At 45.5% G+C, this 17,551-nt stretch overlaps 1 protein-coding gene across 4 annotated transcripts in view; it reads right to left on the bottom strand.

The window, feature by feature from the left end:
* Positions 1-17,551, bottom strand: part of Prickle2 (prickle planar cell polarity protein 2) — a 350,803-nt gene that overhangs the window by 5,882 nt on the left and 327,370 nt on the right. The gene's annotated exons all lie outside the window — the stretch shown is intronic.

Below are 17,551 nucleotides of genomic sequence, written 5' to 3' on the forward strand. Positions count from 1 at the left end.
GGCAGGGAAGGAGAGAAGAGCACCACTATAGTTAATACACATGTACAGCAATGGGGTGGAAGGTGCCACTATTACTCTCAGTCTGGGGTCTCTTCAGGGTGAGGCATAACTGTGGCTATGCAACACATCAAGGCTCTCATGCTGTCTGCACGGCATGGGACTCCCAACACGGAGAATATACAAGCTTAAAACCATCACTAGACATGCGCTTTCATGGTTACTGATTTCTCCAAAGGCTGACGAGTTACTAAAAATTCACTGTACGTCCTGTGCACTTTTTCTCTATTTAGAATTTCACATCGCCAAATATTTCTGTTGCATCTTCAATTCTAACCATGCTCTATAAGCTTTGTACAACAGCTGATAGCCATCTGGTCAGTGACTGGCCAGGCTTAAGCTGTTTCTTACCACAGTAAGCCTAGAATCTAATTCTAAAGTCCTGAACTAGCTTACTTTTGTTGGCCCAAAGCAGTTTTCTGCTTGGCCTGCGTCCCTAAGTGGCAGGTAGCCATCCATCTCAAATGGCTCAGACATTAAGCGACTCTCGAGATGGAGAAAAGGAGATATTTATCCTCTTGGCTTGTCAGTGATTGATTGCCCAGGGATTATCAATGACTCTTTAGCAGCCAGAAGATAGGAATTGTGTTTGGGTCATTTCTCCGTCCCCCAGAGAGAAGCCTTTAAAAATGAAGCAGTGACCTTAACCACCATGGCAGAGCTGGTACCCAAGAAATGGGTCTCCACTTCTGAAGCGCTGCGCATTGTCAGGGCTGAGACTGAAGCCGTTCTGAAGATAGTGGAAGATGTGTGCGCTGGGAATTTCTTTTGCATATCTTAAAACAGAACTCGTTTGGCCATTTTGCCACTCTGATCATCGACAGCAATAAGCCACCATTACCTCTGCCACTGATTATCTTGGCCTCTCAGTGGGATCCCTGACAGACCTAAATCAATGTTGCAAGCCTTTTAGAATATGTGGTACTATCTAAAGCTAAGTATACATATATAAACATACATGGGTTATGAAGAAAACCATTCTGTGTGGGCTTCTGGTGTTATTTCTCTTGTGCAGAAGTCTCAATTATCCACTGCCATCCCTAGTTCTATCTCCAGCATAAGTTAGTAAACGCCTTTCCAAAATATGCAGACATATTCAGACAGTGGGGCTTTCTTATAGAAGCCTGGTACTGGAAATCATTTAATGCCACCCAATGCAAAAATGGATAAATATTGTGATTCTGTTTGCCATTACTCACTAAGAGGTATCTGGGCTTGTTGGAGAAATGGAGCTCAGACTAGAGTAGGAAAGCAAAAAGATTAGTCCAGAACATCTTATGCAAAAAAGGAAACGTTAAAAAGGACATTTGATGAGAGCTTGCTAAAAGACCACACCCCCTGAAGGAGGTTCCCAATGGCACACTCTGGACACGTTGAACATTAAAATATTTATGCAAGGTAGTTACTTATAAACCATGGAGACAAATGGGAATTCGTAATTTCATACTGATACCAGACAAGAGAAGCATCAGCAAGTCAATAACTAGGGGCTGAACGGGGTTCTTGTGTTCAGCGGGTGCTGCTCCCTCACTGCCAGGGAAGCGAGTCTACGAAGAGGGGAGGCTAGCTGGCCAGATTTGGGAACTCATTTTGCAGTCACTGGTATTTAAAAGAACTTAACGTAAGAGCCCCAAGTGATCACATTCAGGGAGAAAATGCCTGATGGGACACGGTAACACATGATCCTTGGACAAACATTTAATGAGTCATGTAAAATATCCTCTCAGCCTGTGTTTGGTTTTGTCTTCTATACTATATTTTCCCCTCAAGAATGCTGTTCTTATTTTTCTCAATATGGTGTCCTTCATCTCATGTTTCCTCCTGAAGACACTAAGGGTACTCAAGTCTCTATGTAATAGGATCTTGGATACACTTCAAAATGCCTCTACATTACTTCCATCCTAAATACTATGTAAATTCAGTGTAAGTAGTTGCTGTTTTGTTCCATGTAGGGAACAAGATAAAAGGCTGGCCATGGTTTCACAGAGATGCAGCCATCAGACCTCGCGGAATTCCCACTGGGGGCTGATTGGCCCCACAGGTGTGGAATCCATACAGCGCATCAACTGTGTTCCGTATCATACTTTCCAGTAATTAAAAAAAAATGATTTTATCAATGATAACTGTCAGAGCAAGGGAGCTAGGTGTTCCACGCCCCACTTTTCTCACTGTTTATCTCTGGCATATAAATCACAAAAACTGACCTGCAACCATTTAGTCACTTCAGAGTCTTGTCTAGCTGGAGATGGAGAGGGGACCCTGACATGCTAAAATGACGAACGGGCGATCTGAGCAGATGAACTCTCTCAAGGAAGAAAAGCGAATCTTCTAAAAGTTACCCAGGGGGCACCACTATCTTTGCAGAACTTTCTGGGTAAGTTATTTAGTGGCATGGAGGTTAGCTTCAACAACCTAGCAAAGGCCATAAATTCTCATGAAGGCTTCTCCCCAACCAGCCGGGCAGTAAAACATCTCTAAGATGTATGTGGGCAGGTTCCTAGTTCCAGGCAGAGGAAAAATTGAGGAAAGTAGTTTCTGCTCTGCTCTAGTGGAGAAGCGAGGAAGGGTTGGGCTTCTTCAGGCTCACTTCTCCAAGATGCTCTGTGGTTTGGTCACACCATGCCCTTGAGAACAAAAGCACACTGTCACCAGCAGAGTTTATGGTGTTCAGGCCCGGGGTCCATTAGTAATCCTGTCAAACAGAAGTTACTATGCGGGGGGACCTGCGAAGAGATCGCTGGCTCCACCTGCTACTCTTGAGTGAAGTCACAGTTTCCTTTAGGGTTTTCTTACATGCAAGGGCAGCTCAGAGATGAAAATGCATGTGTACTTGTGCCTAAAGAGGGTGGTTCTGGGGTTAATTCTTTATTGGGGAATCCAAAGTTTTTATGCAAACTTCAAGGTCCTGCTGTAGTTGGCTCTCCACCTTTCTATACAAATTACCACCAAGTCACATTTCTCGAGTCCCCTACCCCAGCTGTGACTGCCCACCCCCTTCCTTAACACGAATCTGCTCACGCTTTCCTTTCCTTTTACTTAAGCCGTCCACACTGTTTCAGTTTTTAAACATCTGTGCATCAACTTATAGCTGAAATGGCTCTGCAAGGGGACAGCCACCCTGTTCTCTGTTCCCTGCCTTCTCACAGAACTAGCAGGATCCAGAACCTTGGGGGAACTCAACGCACAAGTCCAGAATAAAGGCCAGTGAAGCCCCATGCAGCCCACAGCTTGGACAACGTGATCACCTTTGTCCTGCTATGGGCCAGGATGCAACTCCAATGCGTAAGATTGTAAACACCTGGAACAAAATACTGCAACCGAGCTTATCAGTCTCGTGGTCTCTGGCAAGCCACCGTGTAGCTCAGCATCAGGGCGTTCGTGGCTTTAAAGGTGAGGAAGATATGATTTGTAATTAGCTCCCTGAACTGAGAACATGTTTCTATTTTGTTGGTCACAGCTCTGGAGGCTGATTTAAGTTAGCCGTTCTTAGGTCCCTAAGACAGAATTGTACCCTCACAGCTCATAGTCTCATTGAGAAACCCTTCCCCCTTCTTAAACTATGCATGGCAAGATGGCCTCCTCCTGGCTACGCCACTTTTAAAACCCCATGAGCTGCATAATTAAAGTGGACACAACGATGATGCCTGGGTATGAAAGTGGGAGTGATTCTGGGGGGCGGGGGACAACGAGTGGGCTTTCTGTTTAAAATACATCACGATAGTCATACACCTGTGAGTTTTTGTCTTATCAATCTTTCTGGTTTGGACTAAGTCCGAAGACGGTGGGAGTATGTGCTCCTGTTAACTACCTTGCCTCACCTCATCTGCCATTTGGGATGGAGAAAAATGGAGAAAGCAAGTCTGGAAGTTCCCAGTGAAAGAAATCATGACCCAAGACTTTGATATCCATAAAACAAACAAATGAACAAACAAACACAAAACAGCACTGGTTAAATGTGGTTCTATGTGAATGAATGACTCTTGTGAACTACAACCCACGTTCTGTCTGATACATCGTAATGTTCACTAGACTGCCAGCAACTATGAAGAATAGTGTGACTCTCCAGTGACGTCTAGGATTTCTTCCCTATATTTCCTTATACTGTTGATGTTCAACTCTTTACTTTGTGCAGAAGGACTTACTGTCAAAACATGAAAAATCAGTATAATGGGTCAAGCAGTGAGATTCCCCTGATGTCCCCCTTTCCTCAAACACATGCGCTTTTCTTGACACTAGTGTAGAAATTGATAGGTGTGTGTGTGCTTGTGTTTGTGCATATGTGTGTATGTGTATTTCTGTATATGTATGCATGCATACCTATGCGCAAGCACATATATTGGAAGAGTGACACATTCTGTGGAAAATGTTACAGAGAAGTCTGACCTCACATTTACAACTGGCATGATGGGGTGTCCTGGTGCTGAAGAATCTGGGTAGAGAATCCCTCATCACAGTGACAAAGACACCAGGTCCTTTCCTCTCAGGTGGAATTGTTTTGTCAGTAGACAAGGTTTTCTTCTTCAAATGATATAGGCTTTGTGATTGGTATCTGATGGGGACTGTGGCAGTTTGAATGTAACTGTCCCCCATTATCTCATAGGGAGTAGCACTATTAGAAGGTGTGGCTTTGCTGGAAGAAGTGTGTCACTGGCGGGGCGGGCTTTGAGCTTTCCTATGCTCAGAATACGGCCCAGGATCTCAGGCAACTTCCTGTTGCCTGCAAGATGTAGGTAGGACTCTTAGTTACTCCTCCAGCACCATGTCTGCCTGTGTTCCCATCATGATGATAATGAACTGAACTTCTGAAACCGAAAGAGAGCCACCCCAATTAAATGGTTTTTTTTTATATATATAAGAGTTGCCAGCCAGGCTGTGGTGGTACACACCTTTAATCCTAGCTCTTAGGAGGCAGAGGCAAGAGGATCTCTGTGAGTCTGAGGACAGTCTGGTCTTCAAAGTGAGTTCTAGGACAGCCAGGGCTGTGACACAGAGAAACCCTGTCTCAAAAAACCAAAAAAAAAGTTTCCATGGCTGTGGTTATGGTATCTCTTCACAACAAAAAATCCTAGCTAAGACAGGGATGGTAGACAGAAGGGCCAAACATCCTGAGTGCACAGGGCTGCCCCACAAGGCCTGTGTTACCTGAGGTGTGGGTACTGTTTTGCTTAAGAAACCCTGAACTGGAGTGTCTGAGGGCCTGAAGGTAGGTTTCCTAGGAGAGAACTATCTTCTTTGCAAAGATTTGAATTGTTCTTTTCTAGGGTGGGTCTGAGATTCACCAGGGGATCTTGTTTGAACATAGATGGAATTCTTTGATTCTGGGTAGGGTCTGCGAGGCTCCTGAATGTGCCCCTGTCTATGGATCTCATCTGAGTACCAAGGGCTGTGCACACTTTACCCTAGCTGTGGGCTGCATGGAGATTTGCTTGCCTTTATCTTCAACTTCTGTATTGAGTACTCACAAGGTTCTGGATCCTGCTAGTTCCGTGAGAAGGCAGGGAACAGAGACCGGGGTGGCTGCTCCTTTGCAGAGCCATTTCAGCTATAAATTTATGCACAGATTTTAAAGATAAATCTTTTTCCAGGGGTCTGTGCCTGGAGCAACAAAAAAGTCTGTGTCTCATTGGACCATCTATATATGTGATTGATTCTTTGAATGCCCTTAGACCAAAGAGGGTCAGGGTGGAATTTAGTTTGTGGATTTCTGTAGTTCAACCCATTAGTTCAGCCTGACTGCTGTGAGTGACGTCAGCATCCTCATATTTGCAGTATCCTTGCCCTCTACTGGTTCGGAAGAATTGTCTGTATTTTGTCAATCATGTTTTAAATAAACGCTGATTGGCCAAGCAGGAAGTATAGGTGGGTCAACCAGACAAGAAGTAGAGGCAGACGATGAGAACAGGAGAATGCTAGGAAGGAGGAAGCCCATTCCTCCCAGTCCTGCCCAGATCACGGAAGGAGCAACATATGACCTGCCCTGCTGTGAAAGGTACTGAGCCATGTGGCTAACATAGATAAGAAACAATGGGTTAATATAAGCTACAAGAGTTAATTAGAAGCCTGAGCTAATGGGCCAATCAGTTTATAATCTTATGGAGATCTCTGTGTGATTTTCTTTGGGGCTTGCTGGCTGTGGGGTACTAGGTGGGACAGAAATCCCAACAAGCAGGCCCCTTATGTTACACTCTATAAAGAGGAGGCTTCCACAGAAATGGGCATTGGCGAGAAAACAAACCAAAGTTTCAAACAATGTCCACGATCAACTGGCAGAGAGATGCAATCTTTGCTGCCTTCCCCTCCCCCGTGTGTCTCAGCAGCAGAAGATCCATGCTTAAGAAGAAAGACAGCCTTAAATTTAAAGATAGCCCGTGGCACAATGTTCTGTTTCTTATTTGTCACCCTGTCTTGTCCTCCTTGTGAAAAACTGGCATGAGAAGACAGAGAATTATGATTGTGCCAACTTAAAAGATACTCTTGCTTTTAACACTATTATTCAGTAGAAGAAATAGAATCTGCTCTCCTTTGTCCCCTAGACATTTCCTTCTCAAAGTGATGATTTAGCCCCCTTTCAGTAAGGTTTCCCCTACATTATATTTTGTCTCTGCTGATGAAGAAATGGGAATTATTTTAGATAAAGACCACAGACTACATGTAAGAGCTGGAGAGACATGAAAAAAATTAAAATACTTAGAACAGGAATTTGCAAACTATTGTCTAGAGCCTAAATCACCTCACTGCCTACTTCTTGTAAATAAAACTTTATTAAAATACAACCATACTCACTTATATATACATTACCTATGACTCTTTCTCAGAATCCAATTGTTTTCTTCTGTTCAAAAAGACTATATGGTCTATAAAGCCCCAAGTATTTATGTTCTGGTCCTTTATAGAAATGACTGTGTTATAGCAATTTGCTTGCATTAGTGTGCCTCTGATCACACGAGAAAGATCTTGACGTTCATGATTGGGGAGTGTGTGTGTGGGGGGGGGGTGCATTGTTTGATCAGGTCCCTTGGGACCCTTTTTTTCTTACTGAGTCCATTGATTTCATCAACACCCTGAACTTCAAGCAACAGCTCCTGAGGAACTGTCATCTAGGCGGTGGAGTTTAAATACCAGCACATGTTTCTTGATGACAAGGCCAATGTGATCAAATGTTTGAAATGAGTGGGACAGGGAAGGCTGGGGGAGGGGCTGGAGATAGAGGGAAGTGGGGCGGGGATTAGACACACACAGTCCTTGGGACTCAAATGGGATCCATAGACAGGGGCACGTCAGGAGCCTATTAGACCTACCCAAAATCATAGAATCCCAATTTATGTTCAAACAAGGCCTCTTGGGGACTCTCAAGACAACTCTAGAGAAGAACAATTAAGAGAATTTCTTTGCAAAGAAGATGCTTCTCTCCTAATAAGCCTGCCTTCAGGCTCTCAGACACTCCAAATCAGGGTTTCTTAAGCTTAACAGTACCCACACCTCAGGTAACATAGGCCTTGTGGGACAGCCCTGTGCCTTCAGGATGTGTGGCCACATTTCTGTGACTATGACAGCTCACAATGTCCTCAGATGCCAAAAGAGGGCACAATCAGCACGAAAAGAACCACAGCTCCAAGGAATGCAGTTTGCCAGCTGCCATCCAACCAGAGTCTACAGGGAGTCTCTCCAGTGTATCGAGAGTGCCAGTAGGATGTATACATATGGAAACAGGATTTCTATAAGGTGTAGACACACCAGCCCCCGTGTTCCACTAACCCTGGGAACTGCTAGCCTGTTTTCTGTGTAATGGCTGACAATCTTACACTTCTCTGTAGTGGCTTTCAGGAGTTCCTTGAGGTGAAGGGCCCCTTCTCTTATTTTTCAGGTCCCCGGCTACCAGGGAATCTTTCGCGACTCCTAACTGTGGTCATCAGCCCATGTTCTGCATTCCTGGGGACCAGAAGATCCCATCAGGTGACAGCGTACACTGTCAGCTGCTCCTGCAGTGAACAGTGCTGGCACAGCTCAGAGAGCTTACTTTGCCAGCTAGTGCCAAGGCAGCACGGGAGGAGGAAATGGTAGGAGCTGCACACTCCTGATTTTACAACTCACCCTTCTCCAGCCTTTCCCTGCCCTCTCCCTTGGGAAAGGCCACCTGAGCATTTCTGGCACACTCTGAAAGACTCAAACAAATTGACTGGCTTCTTCATGGCCAGCTGGTACCAAAGACAGGCATGAGGTCTGAGCCTGCCAGCTGGGGAGGCACCAGAATGGAACAGAGCTAGTACATTAACCAAGCTACCCCTGATCAGGTCTTTTAACCCTTGACTTGTTCATTCCTTTAACTTTCTAATAAACCAGTTGACTGTCCCAATAAAGATGGTTTTGTGTCAACCACACTCTACGGCAGACCCTATGCCCAGGACTAGTGTGCGTTTTTGTGTTTTTTTCCCTCTTGTTTGCTTTAATTTTTGTTTTATTTGAGAAAGAGACTATAAGAGATAGCCTGAAGTTGGGTAAGTAGGGAGGTCGGGATACTCTGGGAAGAGTTAGAGGAAGGAAAAGACTAGGATCAAAATATATATTATATGGAACAATTAAAAATAAAACATTTAAGAAGAAATGGGCAATAAAAATTAGTCTTTTAAGAATGGTGGAGAACCTTAGAAAGATATCTTTTGCAAATAAGTAGTGCTAATTTTAATCACGTGGAGAGAATCTTAGGCAGTACTACTTGGGGGATTCTGTGTGTCATAGTGTCTATTGCTAACTTAAAGGGTGTAGAAGACCTTCCAACCAGTTGAAGATTGTCTAATATACTCTACGCTTACCATGCTGCTTTCCAGATATGGTTAGCCAACAAGCAGACCACATTGGAATGTTGGTTTGGGCATCAACAGATATCGGGATACAGGAGCTCTATAGCTTCCAATGTTGGAGATTTGGGCGATGTGGGATTCCCCTCTGTATGCTGTGAATACCATTGGTTAATAAAGAAACTGCTTTGATCCTATAGCAGAGCAGAGTAGAACAGAGCTAGGTGGGGAAAACTAAACTGAATGCTGGGAGAAAGAAGGCAGAGTTAAGATAAGCCATGTATCCTGCCAGACACAGACGCTGGACGTAATCTTGCTGGTAAGCCACAGTCAAGTGGTGACACACAGATTAATGGAGATGGGTTAATTTAAGATATGAGTTAGCCGGAAATACGTTTAAGCTATTGGTCAAACAGTACTGTAAATAATATGGTTTCTGTGTGATTATTTCGAGTCTGGGTGGCCAGGAAAAGAGCAAGCGACCTCCTACAACAGTTGGGAGCCAAGGGCTTGGAGGTCATGCAGTTTCCTCAAAGATGTTAACCAAACCCTGATATTGTCAGGCATTGTATGCACAACTGTGAGCAGGATGCCTTGGGTGACATCTTACCAGCTATTCCTCTATATAAGAAAAGTCATAACCAAGACAATAGAGAAATGCAAAGAGTACAGAGAATAACTCCAGAAAGGAAACAGAACGGAGACCAGGGTGGATGACAACATGCTGTATTAATCCTGACAATGTCGGCCAAGAATTCCATGCTAGTGATAATTAGGGTGAGACCTGAAGGATAAGGTGACAGCCAAGGGTGGAGAAAATGTTCCAGGCAGCAGAAACAAGAACATTTTGTGACAGAGAAAGTGGTAGAAGGGCTATGTAGCTAGAAGATTCTATGCAAGGATGCGAGTGGCAAGATCAGACTGAGGACATAAACAGGAGCCTGAGAAAGAGGTCCTTGGGTGTGCCTGAAGGGAGGATTAATAAAGACCTCTGAGGGGCAGCGAGGGGCGTGGTGAAGGGCAGTGACTTTGGGTTTTACTTTTCAGCTTCATGCCACCTTAGTTTAGATTTGGGGGCTGGTAAGACAGCTCTTCTGGTAAAGATTCTCGTGGCTGAGCCTAATACCCGAGACCAGCATGGTGCAAGGAGAGAACCAACTCCTCCAAGTTGTCCTCTGACCTTCACACGTGTGCTAAGTGTGCAAGTGCGTGTGTAGACACACACAATAAATAACTGCAAAGAAAAACAATCCAGACAACTTTTATAAAATGGGAGCAACTATACAACCTGAGGGTGTCAATGCAGAGCCGTCCAAACACTGCTGGTGCATTAAGATCACATGCACGCCAAGTCTTCTCATTGGCCCTCACCTGTGTTTGTTATTTGAAGGAATTTTTACATGTGTCATCACATCTCCATTCTTTTTTCAAATGATCAATGAAGAACTGGGCGAATCCGCTCACGGTCACACACAGTAGCTACTCCAGACGTTTTCTGTATGCTTGCTTTTCAGTGTTGAGAACACGAGAGAGAATGTGGCTAAGACACCGGCATTCAGCAACGGGGGAAGTAGACATGCGTTAGTAACCAAGTCACTCGGTAGCAGCAGTGATGTAATCCTTTTCACTGATGTACAGTTTTCTGTATAAACTGCTGCTACACGCGACATGAGGGGACCTCATACAAATACAATGACGTCAGTGTGGGCAGATATAAAAGCATGCCCTCTCTGATCCCATTTCTGTGGAACTGTAACTTCAAATGGGTCTGTGCTGTCAGGTGTTGGGAAGGGGTGCAGCAGGGGTGAGGCACAAAGCAGCTGTTGGGCGCTCGTCTGCTCTTGACTGTGGATATGGCAGCAGGAGTATAATCCCCACTGAGTTGTAGCAAGCTGCGTGGTGTCACACCTGATGGAGATGTATAATCAACTCCTGAGATGGCTAAGGCCTGACCTATGCTATGATCATGCAATCATTATCAGCTGCTTGCATATGCGTGGGCCTATGGGCAGTGCCCACCTGGCAATCCGGGATTGGCAGCCCGTGCCTACTTAAGGGCTGGGAGAGGTTTGCCCGGAGAGAGAGAGGAAAGAGAGAGAGAGAGAGAGGAGAGAGAGAGAAAGAGAGAGAAGGAGAAGGAGATAGAAGTCCTGGAATAAACTGCAGTAAGAAGAGCTCCGGTGGTCGCGTCATCCTTGCGGGACGAGGGTGGGACGTGACACTGAGTTTCAATGTGTAGCCTGCATATTTCTGTTTGTGTGCACCTATGATCATTAAATATCTCCTACCCCTCAAACGCAGGGATTTAGTTATGACAATATTAAATGTATATTGGAGAACTCTCCCTTTCCAATGCATACTTTTTCAAGGGCATCTTTCTGTCACATGACTCAAATTGGTGGCCAACGTACTTCCTGCAGTGCTGGGGATGAAAGCTAGGGTTTCGTTCAAGCTAAGCACTTCTCATCCACCAAGCCACATCCCCATTCTCTCTCTTTCTGCTTTAAGTTGGCATGCTCAGGGGACTTTTCCATTGATGGTTCGATGCCTGTCCAAAATCATGTGTATTATACCTGCCTGCCTACCCTATTTCCTTCCCCTTTGGGCATAGGCATTTATTTATTGGGTAATGTCAGCTTGACAAAGGAGGGAAGACGTTTGGATGGAAGCAGTCTAGAGACTTAAGAGGCAGCACACAATGCTCCCTTGTAAGCTTTGGATCTGTGCTTCTCCGACCCTACATTTCCAGAGCTACAGACTGACAGAGCATCACTCATGACTGTACTCATGATGAAGCTATTTTACAAAACTGGCTAGAAGAAGGACTTGGTTACAGAATGGACAGGTCAGGATGGCATATTTTAAAGAGTAGATAGGTAGACTGGATGAAGGCGATGGGCCAATTACTAAAATTTTGGATGATTTAATAAGTGAATGAACGTAGAAGGAGAGCTGGAACAGGAGAGTCATGGCTGAGATTTTCCAAACATGTCAAACTTTTATAAAATACAAGATATAGAATATAATTTCAGGAAAAGGATTAAGCTTTTACAGAGCTTATCCTTTTTGAAGACATATAACATAATGTGATTCAGGAGATGCCAGTAGAGGTACTTCCACTTGACAGACTAGGAACTGAAAATAGAAAGAGATGATCGTGCTCCCCAAGGTCATGGGTGAGGGTGGGAGTCACTGATGGAGACAGGGACTGGAGTAGTTTCCCGATTTCCTAAGAAAGCTCATTTTCCAGCTTCAGCAGACATGCTAATTATCCAGGGACTGCCTTAAAACAAGATCCAGTCCACTAAGTCTAAGGTGGAGCTAAGACTCTGAATTTCTAACAATCTCCTAGAAGATGCTGATACAGTTGTTCCATGGACCACAGTGATTTTATTTTTTAATTTTTTATATGTATGTATGTATTGTGTATGTGTATATTAGAATGTGGAGGTTAGAGGACAACTTGCAAGAGCTCATTTTAGCCTTCTACCATGTGGGTTCTAAAGATTAAACTCAGGTTAGCAGCAAGCACTTTTGCTGGCTAAATTATCTTCATAGCCCCATAGACCACATTTGGAAATACAAAAGTATGAGTATGAAACAAAAGCCAAGCACCACTTTTAAGAAGCTGTGTGTCCTGGTGACTAACCACAACACCCTTCTACAGGCATATCAAACCCCCAAGCTTCTGGGTAGGGAGCCAGGGAACCATAGAAACAGGGATGTAGAGCAGGGCCTTGCTCAGCCCTGTTTTCCTCTTCTCGTGGATGCATATGAAACTGTCGCCCACCTAGCACCCTACTTCTGTTGAGACACAATGAAGCCAGGCCTGGGTTCCTAAAACAGCATAAGAATGTCAAACCGGGTCCCAGAACTGTCTTTCCCCTTCTCGTCCTCCAGTTCCTAGCAGCAGCCTGTACCGTTTGCTTAGCTTCCTGGGGCAACTTGGCCTTGGCTGGGTTCAAGTGCGGCACAGATGGATAAACAGCTGCTCGCTGGAAGGAGCCATGCACCCACGGAGATCCCCAGACCCTCACATCTTTTGTCTCCCTCCTTGAAAACCTTCTGGAGGATGCAGCTTGTGAGTTAAGGGAGTCTTTTCCACACATCTTCTCTAAATAACGCTGAAAAGACTTTTTGTGAAAGCAAGTAAGTTGTGGGCTTTTTTCAGGACCTCTCGAACACTGGGGTCTTTGCTGCTTTTCTTGTCTGTGACAAACACCTGACAAAAGCAGCTTCAGGGGAAAAAGGGGGCTGTTTCAGTTTACAATTCAAGGGAATACAGTCCATGAAGGAAGTGAAGACATGGCGGCAGGCAAGCGAGGGGTGTGAAGGAAGCAGGGGCAGGCTGGTCCTGCTACATGTGAAAGTCTGGATACAGAGAGAGCAGGAAATAGGGCCTAGCTATGAAACCTCATTCCTGGGATGGAGAAATGGCTCAGTCATTAAAGCTTAGGCTCATAACTAAAACCTCATTAACTATTTTATTAAATCATGGATTTTTTTTTTTTGGTCACAAATTTTGATTCTTCAGTTTGCCTTCGAAGGCTCTTTTACATGATTGCTGAGGGTTTTGCATGTCCCTGTCATGTGGCCCACCCAGTCAGTTGACCATACTCTACCTTAGGTAAATCTTTGCTCAGAGTTTATGCAATTTCATGTGTTGTCTGTTTACTGTTTGCTGGGCTCCCTAGGGTAGCGGAAAAGCACATGACTTGGAGAGCAGGTTACCCTGCTGCAAACCCCCATGAACGAGTCCCCACATTAATCCCTCCCCCACCAAGCCTGGCTTGCTCTCCTGAGCGTTTTATCAGAGTTACTCAAGGCTGCTCCTCTCTGACAGAAAGGGATTTCGATTAGATGATGGTTCTAAACAGGGGACCCCACCCTCCTTCAGACCGGTGTGGATCACTACGGAAGGAACTTTGGAAGGCATAACCTCCCTACCCCTACTTTCTACCCCCAGTAAAAGGCAGCTGGCAGAGTCTGTCTTGGCAAGAGAGAAAGGTGAGTAGGGTAGATGCCAGGAAAGGAAAACACAAAAGCATTTAGAAGGTGCCCAGATAGCTGGGAAATGTCTGGGTGAGTTGTTTGTAAGTTTGAGAGGGAAGGGGGAAAGGGAATAAACGGGGTGTGTGTGAGAAAGAATTTGCTTCACTGTTTCCTACCAATCCAAACCTCTCACGAGGGTGCGGTGCCTACACATTGCTTCTCCAATGTCTACATGTATATCCCGGTGGTCAGTGTCAGCAGCATGGGGCTTCATCCTTATATGGGTTCTGGGGCCCAGATCTACAGTCAGAATTTCTGGAAGTGTCACTCAAGCTTCCATAGCTTCCACAAATTCTCCAGTTGATTTTTGTGCCCCAAACCATCAAAGCTACTGCTTCCGTACCTGGGGGCAACTTTGGATTTCACAGCTGGGAAAGCTGCCTGTTCGGTCACTCTGCCTTGCTGGCACCAATCAAGGCATGAAGATTCTACAGTCAGCAAACCCAAGGGGTGCTGTCGGAGGCAGGATTTGCAGGACAGTTTATGCCACCTCTCCTGCCAGATCCTGGCTGGTGAGGACTGATGACTTAATTCCCCTGCTCCCGTCACTAAATATGGTCTGTGCACCAACAGACCAAGAATGGACTCAGCAGAGTAGATGGCAGCCCAGTTCCCTGGAAACCATTCAGATGGCTGGTACCTCACTAGGGCTTTAGAGAGCTGGCAAAGGGAGAGACTCGAGTTGATCTGCCTCCAGCATGGAAGGTCAGCGCTCTTCCCTGCTGAGTGCTTAGAATCTGAAAATGCCAGTCTCCTCTGCCAGTGCAGCTCCAATCCTAAAGCAAGGACCGGTTCCATCTAGCACTCAACTCCAAGTTCCTACTTTTTCAACGGATAAGCAACAGATACAGGATCTAGAAGGATGGCTTGGCTATCTTATATTAATACAAATTTATAATGTACATACGCCTTAGTTCAGCAATCTCACTTCTAGGAATTTATAGTATGGAAACTTTCTTGCAGGCATGCAAATACAAGTCAGAAGTATATTTCGCTATAAACTGAGGCAGTAAAAAGCTGGGGAAAAATATAAAAGTCCAGCAAAATGGGATGGTTTAAAAGAATTAAGGGCAGGGACTGGAGAGATGGTTCAGATTTTGGGTGACGTTATTAGAATTTTTTTTTTTTTTACAACTAAGCATATCTGGATTCATGGGGAGTTATGAGAGGTCAGGTGGCCTAGACCTTGTTGGCATCTCAAGTCATCCTAACTCCACCTACACTTCAGCCTCACTGCTCTGAACTCTAAGGAGGGACCCAGTGTCTCTGCAGCGCCTTTGAGGGAGCCACGGGGTTGGTGCTACCAGTGAAACGAAGCATTTCCTGTAGCTGCTAAAGGGTCCTCTGTTTAGTCATGTGATCAGAGGCGGATTTCTCAGTCTCTCTAAGCCCATTCATGTCTCTGTAAAAGAGAGGCGGTTAATTTAACAAGTAGCTTATAAACGTCAACAAGGACCAGTTTCATTAAGTGCCCCCTGTGTGTCATTGCTCCAGCTACTGGGACAGCAGAAGAAAAACAAAAATAAAAACAAAAACCAGATACAATTCCTGTTCTCTGACCTTGTCATTGCTAGGATAAAATACACAGACAAAAGCAACTTAAGGGAGGCAGGGCATATTTTGGTTCACAGTTTCAGGAAGATAAAATCCGTCACGGAGGGGAGGACATGGCAGCAGACGAGGGCGGCATGCTGGCAGGAGCCGGAGGCTGGATCCACACTGTGGAAGCTGAGAGTAGACAGGAGGCAGGCTAGCTACAAAGCCTCAAGGCTTGTTTTCTAGGATGTCTCCACCTCCTCCCCAAAATGGTGCTACCAGCTGGGGACTAAGGCTTCGAATGTGTAATTCCATCGGGAAACATTTCGAATTCAACCCATTACAGGGTGTCACAAGTAAAACCTATGATGTCAAATTGTACAGACGTTCTAGAGAAAACACATCGGGGCAGAGGAGAGAGGTTACGTTATGGGGGCTGCACTCAGGAAGTAAGAGTTTACCTGTCCACAGAGGATGTCCAGTGTTCTAGTAGAGAGTACCCCTCTCGGGGGGACCAGAACCAATCCCTCTCGCTACTTCTGTGCCCACCTGCAGTAGCCCAGCAGGCCCACTCGTGAGGTTTTCTCCCTCAGCATTTGACAAGACCTACCACTGTTTATATCTGTGTGGGTCAGGCAATTTCCTACTTCTAACCCCATCTGAATCTCAAGAGTATTCTTGAGTATTCAGTGCTATTCTCATTTTCCAGAAGAGCAACCTGAGTCTAAGGGAGGCTGAGAGCAACCCAGCAGAGCAACCAGGGCATATTCAAATCCTGGCTAAGGAGGATGAAGGATGACCTTCCGTAAGTAGCTGCCCTCCAGGCATGATGGTACAAGAGCCCATCATGGAGCTATTCTCGTTCTTCTGAGACCTCAGTGGTCAGTCTGTAGTATCCTCTCTTCCTACTCTCTGCTTGGTAAGCTATTCTAGGTCACAATTCAGGACAACTTAACTTCTTCTCTCTCTTGATTGTAGCTTATGACTTTAGCTTACCAAATCAAACAGCTTCAGCTCCTTCTCCTCTTCTTTCTTTTAAAACTCGAGACGGATCTCATCATATAGCCCAGGATAACCTCAAACATAATCCTCCTGTTTCAGTTTCCTGAGTGCTAGGACAACGAGATATGCCACCAGATTTGGTTCAGCTGCCCGTCTTAGCTGATGAACTGCAACAGGGAGTGATTAACCTGGAAAGAGCGTGGGGGTTGTTAGGATGGAGGCCTAGCAGGGCCGAGCAGGGAGACCATCCTCCAAGGCTTTAGAGGATTATGAAAGGTCTTGTCCCTCCTCTTCACAGCAGTGGGTTTGCTACCACAGGGAGAAGAGCTCACCGTTTACTAACAGCAAGATGGCAGAGGAAGAGAAAAGTGGCACTTGAACCAGGCTAGCCTGGTCTGAGATCACCTATGATAGATCTAACAGTGGCAGGAGCACACGCTTGCCTGATCCACACCCACAGTTGCTGCTGGTACAAAACAGACCCAGAACATCCATGCTGGCAAAGAGACAGTTCTGAAGGCAGAGTCCACCTCTACTGCTGAGAACAAAGCCAAGTGCCAGGATCCACAAAGTGAGGCATGGAATGACTGCTCTGTCCCCCACAAGAGGTGGGTATAATACACCTTGCTAGCAGACTGTTGTGTGCTGCTTAAGTTCACTGAGAGGCTGGTTCTGGAAGTGGGGTTGGCACACTTCAGACCCAAGCATGTTTAGAGTGTCCTCCAAGTCCCCTTGTCCAAGCTGTGTTGCCCCCCTCCCCAAGCCTATTAGATGGGAAAGGAGACCAGCAGAACAGACAAGAGTGAACATACCACACCCCTGAGAGTGAACTGTCAGCCTGAAAGTACTGTGTCCTTGAACACAGCTGGGAGGTAAATCGTTCCCAGCACCTCCCCAAAGGGAAGTCTCAGCTACAGTTTGTCATGGTATACAAATGCCCACTGTGGGAACGGCTAATCGGAAGCGTCACTGAGGAGAAGACTTTCTGCTCCAGCTGGCACCCCTGTCCCTGGGGCTTCCCCACTCAGTTCTGTGATGGAGTAACTGTCTGACCCGAAGCTCTACTGCCTTTCTGCTGTTTGCTGTTTTCTTCTTTTATTTCTGTTTTA

This window comes from Microtus oregoni, unplaced genomic scaffold, assembly GCF_018167655.1.
Source record: "Microtus oregoni isolate MIOR12 unplaced genomic scaffold, Mior012 000002F_ref0000024, whole genome shotgun sequence".
In the NCBI taxonomy this organism is placed as follows: Eukaryota; Metazoa; Chordata; class Mammalia; order Rodentia; family Cricetidae; genus Microtus; species Microtus oregoni.